The sequence below is a fragment of the Pholcus phalangioides genome, unplaced genomic scaffold, assembly GCF_987345545.1.
Source record: "Pholcus phalangioides strain wild (caught in Gottingen) unplaced genomic scaffold, Ppha-v1.0 ptg000022l_1, whole genome shotgun sequence".
In the NCBI taxonomy this organism is placed as follows: domain Eukaryota; kingdom Metazoa; phylum Arthropoda; class Arachnida; order Araneae; family Pholcidae; genus Pholcus; species Pholcus phalangioides.
The window spans coordinates 39,538,239-39,550,588 of NW_028301615.1; the positions used below are offsets into that span (position 1 = coordinate 39,538,239).

Consider the following 12,350-nt stretch of genomic DNA (forward strand, 5'->3'; position numbering starts at 1 on the left):
TACGGGTTATCGCTAATTTCCATTAAAAAACATTGTCAGAAGTAGCAGTGCCGTAACTGGGCAGGTGCACCCACACAGGGCCCACTTGGAAAAGGGCCCAGAATGTGCCTAAATGCGAATTCTTGCATAGGACACAGGGATGGCTAATTGCGGCACTAAGAGATAGGCACAAACTCTAATCGTAATTTAAATTACAAAAATACTGAGGGCAAATCTTTAAGCCAATTTGCGATTCGCTTTTGTGCCAGGCCCTCTATCGACAAAAATTCGAACTACTTTTTTCTGTATCGGGGGGAAAAAATCCCCCGTGTGAGACTAACTTTTTCGCAAACCGTGTTCAAAACTGTTCAAAACAGTGAAAGCTCAATACCTATTACGATGCTCTGCGGACCAAGAAATATTAACGTTGTAAAGGGATTACCGTTATATCAAGAAGCAGGACTTTAACATTAGATTATAGACATTTCCAAACAAGACTTAAAAAAATATTTATATAGAGTGATTTATCGTTATATACAGTCGACGATCGTCATAATGAATCTGCGTTATAGCGACCACTCCATTATAACAAGGTAGAACGCCTAGAACACGGAGGGGGTCGTTATATGGAGCGTCGACTGTATATAGTATCATTGTAACGAGGTTTCACTGTATATTAAATCCTTTTTTTAAGGATTAAAAATTTTTAATTACAGCTGGAAAAATTGCCAAAGAGAGGCGAGTAAAGCTGCCAGGTATCCCTAAAACTGGCGAAAAATTACAATTTGTAAAAAATTATGGGGATACTGCAAGTGAAAATATAGTTCGCCAGAACGTATGCTTGAAAAAATACGTGAGACGAATGTGTTTATTATAATAACTTTAGAGAGTCATAACGATGATAATATGATTTATAAGTCCTGAGAAATAATCGTAATAGCTGATTTCAAAAACTCAACTATGCTTTGTTAAAAATAGGAGAAAAAAAGCTGGACATTTTTTTTATAAATAAGTTGGGACGAGGGCCACGGGAATATCCCGTAAGATACGGGTCACATATGGGCATTGTTTTTGAAGTTTCTTTCTGGCCCGTGAGCGGCAGAAATATCGCATATCTGTCCCGCAGACTGAAAAGTTCGTGTATCGCTTCCGTAGAGACAATTTACTACCGTGAGCCTCGTAAGAATTGCATTTCGCGAAAGCCGCTATCCTTCAAAACAATTTCAGAAATGAAAGTTGAAAACATTTTTGCTACAAGAAAATATAAATAATGCACGTACTTTTTATCATAAAAACCTTTCAAAAGCTCATAACATTAAACCCAGAATTTTACTCAGAATATCTGATTAGAATTGTTATTTCTTTGGGTATAAATGGTGGCTTTACTATGGGGTTCAACGTCATAATAAATATATGTATATGCAGATGGGATGATCTTTCTCACATAGGATACGATAGTCGTAAATATTCAAAATGAGTTCAACACCATGTATCTTCCTAGGGAAAATGAAAATAAAACTCTTTTTTTGTATCGTTTTAAATAATGAGTTTTCCCTTGAAAGTCATTCATAATAATGAGCAGGAAAATGTTTTTTTTCCCCTTTTTCAGTAGCAACAAGAGAAAATGTTGTTTGGGAAGATTCCAGACAAATCTATTGCGAGTCCCGTTTCAAAAAAGAAACTTAAAAAGAAATTTTAAATTACATGATTTCTCAATAGTCATATTTGAATACTGAAAAAAAAATATATTTGTAAATACTATTATCAAGACTCAAATCATTGTCGCTGCGTAAAATCTCCGGTTACCATCATCATTACTCGCACGTGATGAATTGCATTATTTATTTAATATTGGAAATTAAATTCTCCATTCATAGATCGAATTCAGGGCCACAATCACGTCCGGCCTGGGCCAATACGTTCCAAGGTTGGTCATGAGCCAGTTTTGTAGCCATTCCCAATATAGGCAATGATACGTAAAATGTTGAAGGCTGGAAGACGTCGGAAGGCTGGACGAAAAGGTCGACCAGGACCCTCCAGCCCCACACCTGTAAGTGTAAAGACTTCCTTCCCGATCTTCCAATCCATTTGGCCACAAATTGGTCGAACAACACGCATTGGCTTAGACACTCATGACTTAGATAAACCTGTCACAGCACATGCTGTACAGGATGTCCTGTATAGTATATAATGCTTTATCTCATCAACTAATGCGGACTTTATCTTATCAATCGTTCGTCGTAGAAGTATGATTCCAATTCAAAAAATGTTCATAGGCGTTCAAAAATTACCCTGTTCCACGATTTTCTGCAAAAATTCAGAATTTCGGGGCAGTAGTTTTCTCTAAATCTTACGGATGAAAACTGCAATCTGAGAAAATCGCGTTCAAAGTGTTTTTTCTAGAATACATTTACACTATATTTCAGTATTTGTTTCTTTAATCATAAAAGAACGAACTAACCGATTGACACGAAATTTTTAGTATTTTATTTGCAATCGAATGAAATATTTTTTGAAGTAATTTTTGAAACATCGACTTTTTCAAGTCGAAAGAGCAGTGAGACCCCTTAAAAGTTAGATAGTTTTTTTCTGGAACACCCTGTATGTTCAGACTTGTCGTTGAGCAATTTGCCTGCTGCTGGCATGTATCCGTATAATTAATTCGCCTTACTGCACATTAGGCGAAATCGGGGCTTTAAAATTACAAGTTCTGTTTTATGCATATATATAATCCCTGATACTCAGAGTTTCTCTAGTTTAGTCTTGAAACTGTGGCATCAGCGTTAATATTCAGGTAATGCATAATTTCATAATACATCGAAAATATATCAACGTATTCACGAAAACCGTGTAGGAAAAATATTACGATGTTTGAATTCAACGACGAGAGTATAACAACGCTTTGTATTCACGCGGACCTGAAACTTCAGAGAGCAATGATGGTATCAACAATAAAACTTAACATCAAGATAAATATTTTATTTCTGGAAATTCCGGAACGAAATTCCAGGAAAACGGAAGACTCGAACAGATCACGCGAATGGATGCATGCAAAAGACCACGAAGGGGCTAATGAACGCGATATTACAGGGAAGCGCGATGTATGTATTCACATTCCGTGATTCGTTTTCTTGATCACAAAACACACACAGAAATTCTTTCTCTCAACAACTTCTTAAGAGCATTTTATCAACTGCGAAGCCGTGTTCCGACAATTAACAGGTTGAGCGAGTGGATGAATGAGAAACACATTAAGTTATGCCTAATTGTTTCGTGAACTTTGTTCCTCTTGAAACTTACGATGGAGGAAGTCTTATTTGTTAATAGACGTTGATCGAAAAGAGGCTCATTCTCATTAAATTTCCACTGCGATCCTATTTGTTTTGCTTGGGATGGTGAACGGTTTATGTGTGTACGTTAATTTTGCAGATGAGCAGTCCATTAGGAAACACTAAACTTACTAAATCACAGCAAAAATGGGCATAACGTGACTTATAACGGATCCGTAAATAGCCTTCAGTATAAAATACCGGAGCATTTTACAACGCTTAATGTGATCACATTGGGACTCCGGGTTTCTGATAGCAATAACCAATTGATAACTATATTTGGAGAAAATCCCGATTTTTGATTTGATCAATGACCTATTTCCCATTCAATCGAATAGGAAGTATGGGAACTCCGTTTTTTTCTCTTTCCCACATAGCAAGTTTCAATATGTTGAATCATACCTTTTTTCCAAATGTTCTAAAAAACAGAATCTTTCCTCCCTTTATCCCTTACAGCGGCAATCCCGAGCTATCTCTTCAAACTTGATCTGCTTTATTTCAGTCACCCCCGAAACCATCTCGGATTCTTAAAACGCTTTTATTTCGACATCTACGAGCCCAAATAAGCGTTGAAGTTATTTTTTCAGTCAAACATGTTTCCTTCATCCACCTCCAATCGATTAACTGCCAGTAGGCAGTTTTTTGTTCAAAGTTAGATAACAGAAGGAGAGAGAAAAAGAGAAAGGCTGTGGGTTTTTTTCTGCCCCTTTCTTTCAGCACAGTAATCAGTATAAAAAAAACACAAATATTTTTTACCAAAAAAAATATTTCTCCTTTTAGAAAGACACACACTTCCTATGGCAGGTGACTTTGTATCATAAAGAGGGAAATAAAAGCGATGAGAGTGAAGTCAGTTTTCTTGGTTTCTTTCTTGTTAGGAAGGGGGAAGAGTGTGAATGCATTTATCAGCTCGCAATCGGAAAAAAATGGGACTGATCCCACATAATAAATTGTACAAGTGAGCAAGGTTTTCCCTTTTGAAAAAATGAAGTCTCCCCGAAGAACCGTACTGGGTCAAGACAAACTTATGTCGTAACATTACTTCGAAGTCACAATATGACGGTCTCGTTAGAGACTTTTCAGCACTGAAGGCAAGAAAGAAAGCCAATTTGATTGACAGTTTTGTTACACATACACATATTTGATATGCTCCATGTTATTAAATAAATACGCTAGTTGGAACAAAATAGATCTTCACTGTATCTTTATGTGTCTTTTGTTTATGTTCCCATTAAGCTTGTTTTCAAAGTCCAAAATATTATGAGTGTGTTCTGCATATTTAATTTCCTCATCTTCTTGAATTTTTAAACACAAAATTGAATACCTTGATAAAAGAGCAAAGTACGCTAATGCTGCAGTGTATATAAGAATTCGTTTTTAAAGTAATTGCACGTAATTGTTGTATGATGTCATGCCATTTTCACTTCAAAATAGGAGAGAATGATGGCAGCGCCTGTGGACATTCATAACTGTGACAACATAACCTTAAAGAACGTTGTATATATGGGAGGCCCGAACTTATAATTTACGGGCGCTGGCATTCTGTAGCACCGGTCTGAGTACCCGAAAATTGACTAAGAAATTAAAATCTCCTATATAAAGGCCACAGGTCTGAAACACTTCCGACGCGTCTGCTGAAAACCATTATATTATTCAAGATTAGTAAGATTGACAACACATATTGAGCACGTTTTAAATTAGCGCTCGCACAGTCTCACGCAAAACAGGCTGTCTGCTCTTGTCACGTCCTGAAAATTTAAAAAAACCGCTAAGCTAAAATCCTCTTTTATTCATTCACAAACTGTGAAAAGTTATAATGGACCTGTCTAATGTGTATCACAAATTACCATACTTTGCATCCATTCACGGTACGTTTTATAAATTTCCTTGTGGACGACTTCTGGCCGAGGAACTGTGAATGTGGTCAGTTGAAAGAAACTGATCATGAGATGAAGAAATGGAATTTTCACATCACACATGCCCTCACTTTTTGGAGAGAAATTACAAAAGAAGTTCTACACGTACATGGACCATAGCGGCTATTATTACCCGATTATTGTGAACAGAGTACGGAAATTTTTGTCAACAAAGAAGCCTTCTGACCTCTTACATAGTCTTGCAGGTTGATAACGATAACTTATAGGGAGAAAATGAGTCTGGCGTAACCTTAGCTTCAAAATATGCAAGAAGAAGAAAAACTTTCGACAAAAGATAACATAAACCGAAGGTCTGGTAACTATAAACGAATATTTGACCAATGGTATTGATCTGCTCCGTACCTTGTGAACTGATAACAATACTCAGATAACAACATTATCCGTGACTCTGAAAAGCGGCATCTACTGTTATTCACAGGGGTTTTTTTTTACGTAAAATAAAGCAAGCCGATCAATGAAGTGATCGCACAACGCAACTACTGATGTAAAACATTAGTAATCAGTCAATATCTGTCAGACCTTCGAAAGAACATACGGAAAAGCTGGAGCTCTTCATTACCGAGTTCATCACTCACATCTAATCGACAGTTTATTGATAAAGAGTTCTTACAGCGATTCTCCCAAGCTATTGCTACACACTCATTGATATCTCGCAATATATACATATAATATGATATTAATAGCATAACTGATATCAATATGCTGACGCGAATATCTATTTATTTCTTCTAACGTAGCAAAAAAATCAAATACAAATACTTACAACTCAGCATACAGTGTATATATGTTACTGACAAATCCGAAATTGTGAAATTCGCGACGGGGTTGGTCACTTCGCGAATTGGCCAATTTCGTTAAATATTGATCCTGTGAAGTGAATACCCGAGTTTCAAACATTGACCGGACAGTACGCGAAGCAGCCGGTGATCCCTGGCCAAAGTCCGATAACAAAAGGCATGATTCGGGATAATCGTCAACTTGGCGTATTATTTCGTGATAATTATTTACACGTTAGTTATGGCAACCCATCAAACCACGGTCACGATGTGGTAATAATTTTTTCCCAATAATAATTTTTTAACTTCCAATTTTTATAGTTTTTCTCTCAAATTTCACTTTTTTTAACTCTCGTGTCACGGATCAAGCTTTGGACCAAGCCTGTGATTTGAGGGGCGGCGCCCCCCTGGCTTTTGAAAATGCACTAAAAATGGTATATATACATACATTGAGTACATGTTCATTGCCCCTCCTCCCGGAAAAAGTTGAAATGATGGCCTTGCTTTGGACAGGGATCTCTGACCACGTCACGAAATGGCCAGCCAAAGTACGAATCACTTCTGTAATTTGAACTTTGGCCAAAACTCTTGGCTAATACGCGACGCCACTTCGTGAATTGCCCGCACTGTGGGTTTTGGCAGCAACATATACAACATTCTAGTTTCTTCTCCACATCTATGTACGAAAACTTCGGTATTGTGTGTCTCTCTTCTGTATCGAGAGTTTTCCTTTCAAAAACTTGTTGAATATGACTTGAAACTGTCTAGACGAGTGTTTGGCATTACAACGAACAATCGAGAATTTATTGGACGTTGAAAATTTAATTTCACATGAATTTTTTTTTTCTGATTGGCTTTATCATTTTGGAACAGGTTTTGATTCCACTACTTGATGTCCTTTTCTGTCATAATAAATGCAATTATTATTGTTATATCATTTTATCATTTTGGGACACACCTTATTTCCTGGAATTTCTTGCAGAAAATCCGACAAAAACAGACTTTAAGAGCGACGAATATTGTGTCGTTATATCTGAGGTCGTAGGAGCAACTTTCGTTTACATTATTCTCAATGAGAATTAGTTTGGACCACAATTATTGACTTCATATTCGAGGTGTCGTTATAACTGAGTTTGACTGTATGATGTACGCAAATACCTCTTTCTTTCTTGTGGAAAGATGTAAGGTACACCGAAGTATGTGAAATCGCTAATTTCATTAGTGCAAATTCAACGTAGCATCTACGTTGAAAAAGTCAACAAGACTTCTTTTAAATATGCCAGCAAGTTTATTGAATTACACTTTCTTCAGAACTTATGTTATTATAAGTACAAATACAAGATATTGTATAAATACAAGATATCGCCAATTCTCGCTAAAATATCATTAATTTTTGCAGAATTCGCCAAATATTGCTCAATATTAACGTCTGACAACAAATGCGGTATTCTAAAATCTGCAGTGGTTCAAAATGTGTTTCACGGGAGAGAAAAAAAGACATGCAAATAAGTGAGATGAATATTAACACTCATATTATCATTATAAAACAATTTATGAATGATAAAAATTAACTTCATCCGCGATTCTTGCAAAGATTAAGAATTCAAGTAAGTTTCGTCGAAAACACGGATGGAAAACGGGACATTTTTATCAAGCAAAAAATAGGGAAGAACAAAATTACGAGAAAATACGGTGATGTCCCGGATGTGGGTCACATCAATGAGGAGCAAATAGGAGTTTCAAACTTATAATAAAAACAATTTTCACCATCAGGCATGAATAAAACCACAGTGTCAAACCACATTGTGCCAATGTGATGAGTTCTAATTCCAGGAATTTCTCAATAGGATATCATGAAAAGGATAAAAAAATTATCGTTTTCATAGACGTTATAAGCAAGTTTATAACGAACACAATTCTCTATGGGGAATCGGCCCGAAAAACCAATTATTGACGTTATAGCCACAGGATCGTCATAACCGAGTTTGACTGTATGATGTTACTACATACCTGATATCAATATACTCTGACGCGAACATCTCTTTATTTCAAACCACGTCACAGAAAAAAGTTCTTACAACTCAGAATATACAACACACATTCGAGTTTCTACTCCATCTATGTACAAAAACTTCGGAATTGCAAGAGTTTTCTTTGGATATAGAAGAAAAAGTTAGAATGGAAGGGATGTGTGTGTGTGAAAAAAGTGTGTGGATGGGATTTCTATGAAAGGGTTTCTGGGATTCATTTGAGAGGATTCTCCATGATACTGAGCAACTCCTTTTTTCGTTGAGAGGAAAAAGTTTTCGGCGTTAGCACCATCTTCTCCCACCAAACATCAGCACATGATATTTTTCCTGAGGTTAAATCCTCGCCCATCCAGTAGCATTTTCTTTTTAGTTCTTGTTCAATGTGTGAAGAGCGGCTTCTTCTTTCTTGAAGAGTTTTCTGTGGGATGTTTGCTTCCGTGAAAACCCTCTTCACCTTCCTACTTATATGTATAGAGAGAGAGAGAGAGATATCTCGCTCTCTCTTATAAAGAGTACACCAAAAGAATGGCGAGTCGCAATGTTTCGGAGATGCTCTTATTGACCAAAGAAGACACATTCCCAGGCTGTTATCTGCCGAGTTATTCTATGTTTTCATGAGAGAAGTTTCTATCCCTATTTTTTTTTTGGTCTCTTCCTGATGTGACACATCAGGTATTTGTTTTGTCATTTTGTTTCTATCATTACTTACTCCCATATGGGAACTCTTTTTCTCTCTCTCTCTCTCAGAAGTAAGAAACATGCTATCTCTCTTTTCCAGAATTAGGTGAGAGACACCGATACTGATGTCAATGGAAATTCTTTTTTTTTTTGCAGTAGTGTTATTGCAAAACTTCGGGATTTATTCATACCCATTAAATGAAATACAGGGTCATATATCAGTGAACGAAAGCAGGGACTACCTTTCGAAGGGGAACAGGAGGCTTTTAATAAGGGCGTAGAAGCAATTTCTTCCAGAGAAACTTTCTTTCACCAACTTTCAAAAAATTTTAAATTATCAAAAATTGGTGTTATGCATATTAAAGTAAATGCTTTCGAATTTTTTAATTTTTTTGCGAAAATATTTTTAAAATTTTATCGTTTTTTTTCGGGGGAGCTCTTTATTCTCTTTGCGTACGCCTCTGGGCCATATGTGTTTTTGATATTTACGAAAATATTTAATATATTTTTTCGTGGATGTTCAAGCCCGTTATGAAATCATGTAACTGTAATTGTTGGGTACGTGTCAGGATTCCGCCAATCAAAATCCCTACCGCCCGAAATCTCAACACAACCAAAATTTCTACGTGCCAACCCCAACAAGCATAATTCCCAATACCCCTAACAACAAGGGGCTTCTACATGACATAATCCCAACACTACCAACATTTGAACAATTGAAATTCCCGACAGCTTGATATCACCACAAACCCCAATTCATGTTACCGCAATTTTTTGGTTTATCAAGTTTCCTCACAGCCAAACTCGGTTTTTACGGCATCGAAGATTCCGCAAAATGTTGTCGTTATAACCAAGCGGTATGTTAAAAACATGGATGATGACTCCGAGAACTTTTTTAACATAAAATATAATCAAATGAAATAAAATTCTGTGCATGAATTTGACCTTTCATAATGATTAGGGTGATCACATTTGATCGATAAAAATACTGGACATTGTCGAAAAATGATGCCAACCATCGGTGAAATTGCTGAATATTGCTTACAAATAACCCTTCGCGAGAAATACTGTTTTGCAACGATTTAAAATGTGTTTCACGGAAAAAAGAATTATATATAAATATTCCAGATGAACATTTTATATTCAGGCTCATTTTAAACACTGGGAATTAACTTCATTTTCGAAACTTTATCGTTGGAACATGCTTTTTCAAGCAGCAGTTGGAACATGATTTGGAAGCAGACTTTTCTTTTTGAATAAGACGTCGGGAAGGAAAGAAATAGTGAGAATACAGGGATGTGTGTCTGTACCGTATATGGCGGCTATGTCAGTGATCAAGTCAGAAACGTTAAACATGTAATGTTTTCTTGTGTATCAATAGAACAATAGAGAAACATTGTCTCAATGTGACGAGCTGGAACTATAACGACACATTTTTTGTCGGTTTCACTTCAATTTTCATGTCACGAGATTTTCCCGTAAAAACGACATGAAAATTAATGCGAAAGCGACAAAAAATGAAATTCGTTGTATATTCGAATTCGTTGCGTTTTCATCGTCGTAATAAGCAGATTAATACATCGTATGTTGATGTGAAACTGAGAGTATAATGACCAATTATTAGTAATAAATAAAATGTTTCTAGCCAATAAATGCCTGAAAAAAATAATTCAAACCTATTAAGAATCATAGGATTTCATTCCAACGAGCTGTCAAAATTCGATCTATTCATTTAAAAAATAGAGATAGACGGCTTTTTCTCAGTCCATTATATCAAGGAAACAGGTATATTTTTTTCGTATTTTATGCCGTGGTGAACTATGAAGGAATAGTCATCTCGTAGTTTCTGCCGAGGACTCGAACTCAAGCTGTCTTGCAAACTAACTGGACAAGCATGCTACCATCTGCACTTCTGGGGACACGACCCAGCCTGTAGCGCCTCACGCCACAGTGCGTGAAATAAGGAGAGCACGGTCGCATGTCCAACGTTGTACCGGTTTGAATGAGGTGCCTGGGTTCGAGTTCGGATGGAGACCAGATGATTTTTCTTTCCGAGTTCACCTCGGCCCAAAATCCAGAAAAATGTGCATCCTATTCATTCAAAAATTTCCTAATCACAGTATGAATGTATCACATAAATGAAACTTTTTATGACTATCCCCCACCTGTCTGAATTAATAAACAAACAAGAGCAGATTATTATGATTCCTGAACGAAATAAAGTTTTCTCAAAAGGAGAGTTTGAATTTATCAACACTGATCGCCTAATAAGAGAACCGGAATCAAATTCTGTGAAACCGGTTATGAGATGTCAAAATATGAAATGAAAATCTATGGTGAACGAAACAAATATTCCGAATGATAAGAGTGAAATGTATTTAGTGCTTTTGAAAGACACAGAAGCAATGCATAGAATTAAAACGAAATATTTCACTCAATAATTTTATTCAACGAGGAAAACTCCTCGAAAATGCCAAACTCGAATATCGCAATTCCATTCATTTTCTGGGCAAAACGCCACTGCAAACACTCACACGCACACAGACTCGTAGTTTTCATCATCCCGAAGAGATGAAGTTCAGAACAAACTCATCTCAACTTTTCATCACGTTCAAGAACTTCTGTAACTTTAATTAGCGAAAGGCAATCGAAAAATATTGTTCCAAGTTTTTTAAAAGATAAAGAAAAGATTTTCCCTGGATTTTTCTCCTCCTCCTTTTTCCCCTGATCAGAGAAACCGACCTTAACCTTATAAATACATTTTTCCAGGAGAAAACTTTTTAATCGGAATCAGGATGAAGGAATTACTAGTTCGGAAGATGATTTAGAAGGAATTTTCAGCTCAGCGAGGAATTTGAAATTCAGTGACGATCCACATTTCCGTATAAATAAATATATATTTTCTCTCAATCCCGTCGAATGCGTTAAATTCTATATATAACAGTTCTAATGTTCCTATATCCATGGAAGTTTGAGCTACATGACGAATTGCAAAGCTTAAACTGCTCGTGATGGGGAAAAAGGAGTGCTGTAATCCATTGATGGTTATGGATAAGTGCAAAAACTGAAGTTTCGGTTTAATTTCTTAATAGCATAAATTATATTAAAAAAGGAATAGTGATAATGAATACATGAATTGAGAGAGAAACTTATTTTTAAAAGGGAACATTTCCAACTTTTGCTGAATTTACAGTTAAGTTTGCTTTACAAAAGTATAAAATACCCCAACAGGTAGGATATAGAAGAATGACAGAAGAATATCTAAATACTATATTTCTTAGTCAATATTCAAGGGAGTTATTTACATTTGAATTTTGGAAATGTTCCGTTTGGAAGGAAAATTTGTGGAAATGTGTTAACTTTTGATAAAAAATGTGAGGTGGTCAAGGCTGAAAGATTGGGAATTTCTTCGTCTCTTGTTGATTCCAGAAGGTTTTAACTAGATCAAGAAGATATACCCTCACTGCCCGCTCGTCATTCACATTAAGAAATATGTTCATTCTACACTGGAACGTTCCATAACGAACACTCCCTTTAGCTGACACCTCCAATGAACACAATTTTGAATTACATCGGCTGGACTAAATGTATCTTACTATCTATTAATTAACACAACTCGTT

At 36.2% G+C, this 12,350-nt stretch overlaps 1 pseudogene across 1 annotated transcript in view; it reads left to right on the forward strand.

The window, feature by feature from the left end:
• Nucleotides 1–1,948: 1,948 nt before the first annotated feature.
• Nucleotides 1,949–12,350, forward strand: part of LOC149070422 (glycogen phosphorylase, muscle form pseudogene) — a 91,815-nt pseudogene continuing 81,413 nt past the window's right edge. The window contains exon 1 of the transcript XR_016195042.1: nt 1,949–2,029. The product of XR_016195042.1 is annotated as a glycogen phosphorylase, muscle form pseudogene (transcript). The remainder of the gene's footprint in view (nt 2,030–12,350) is intronic.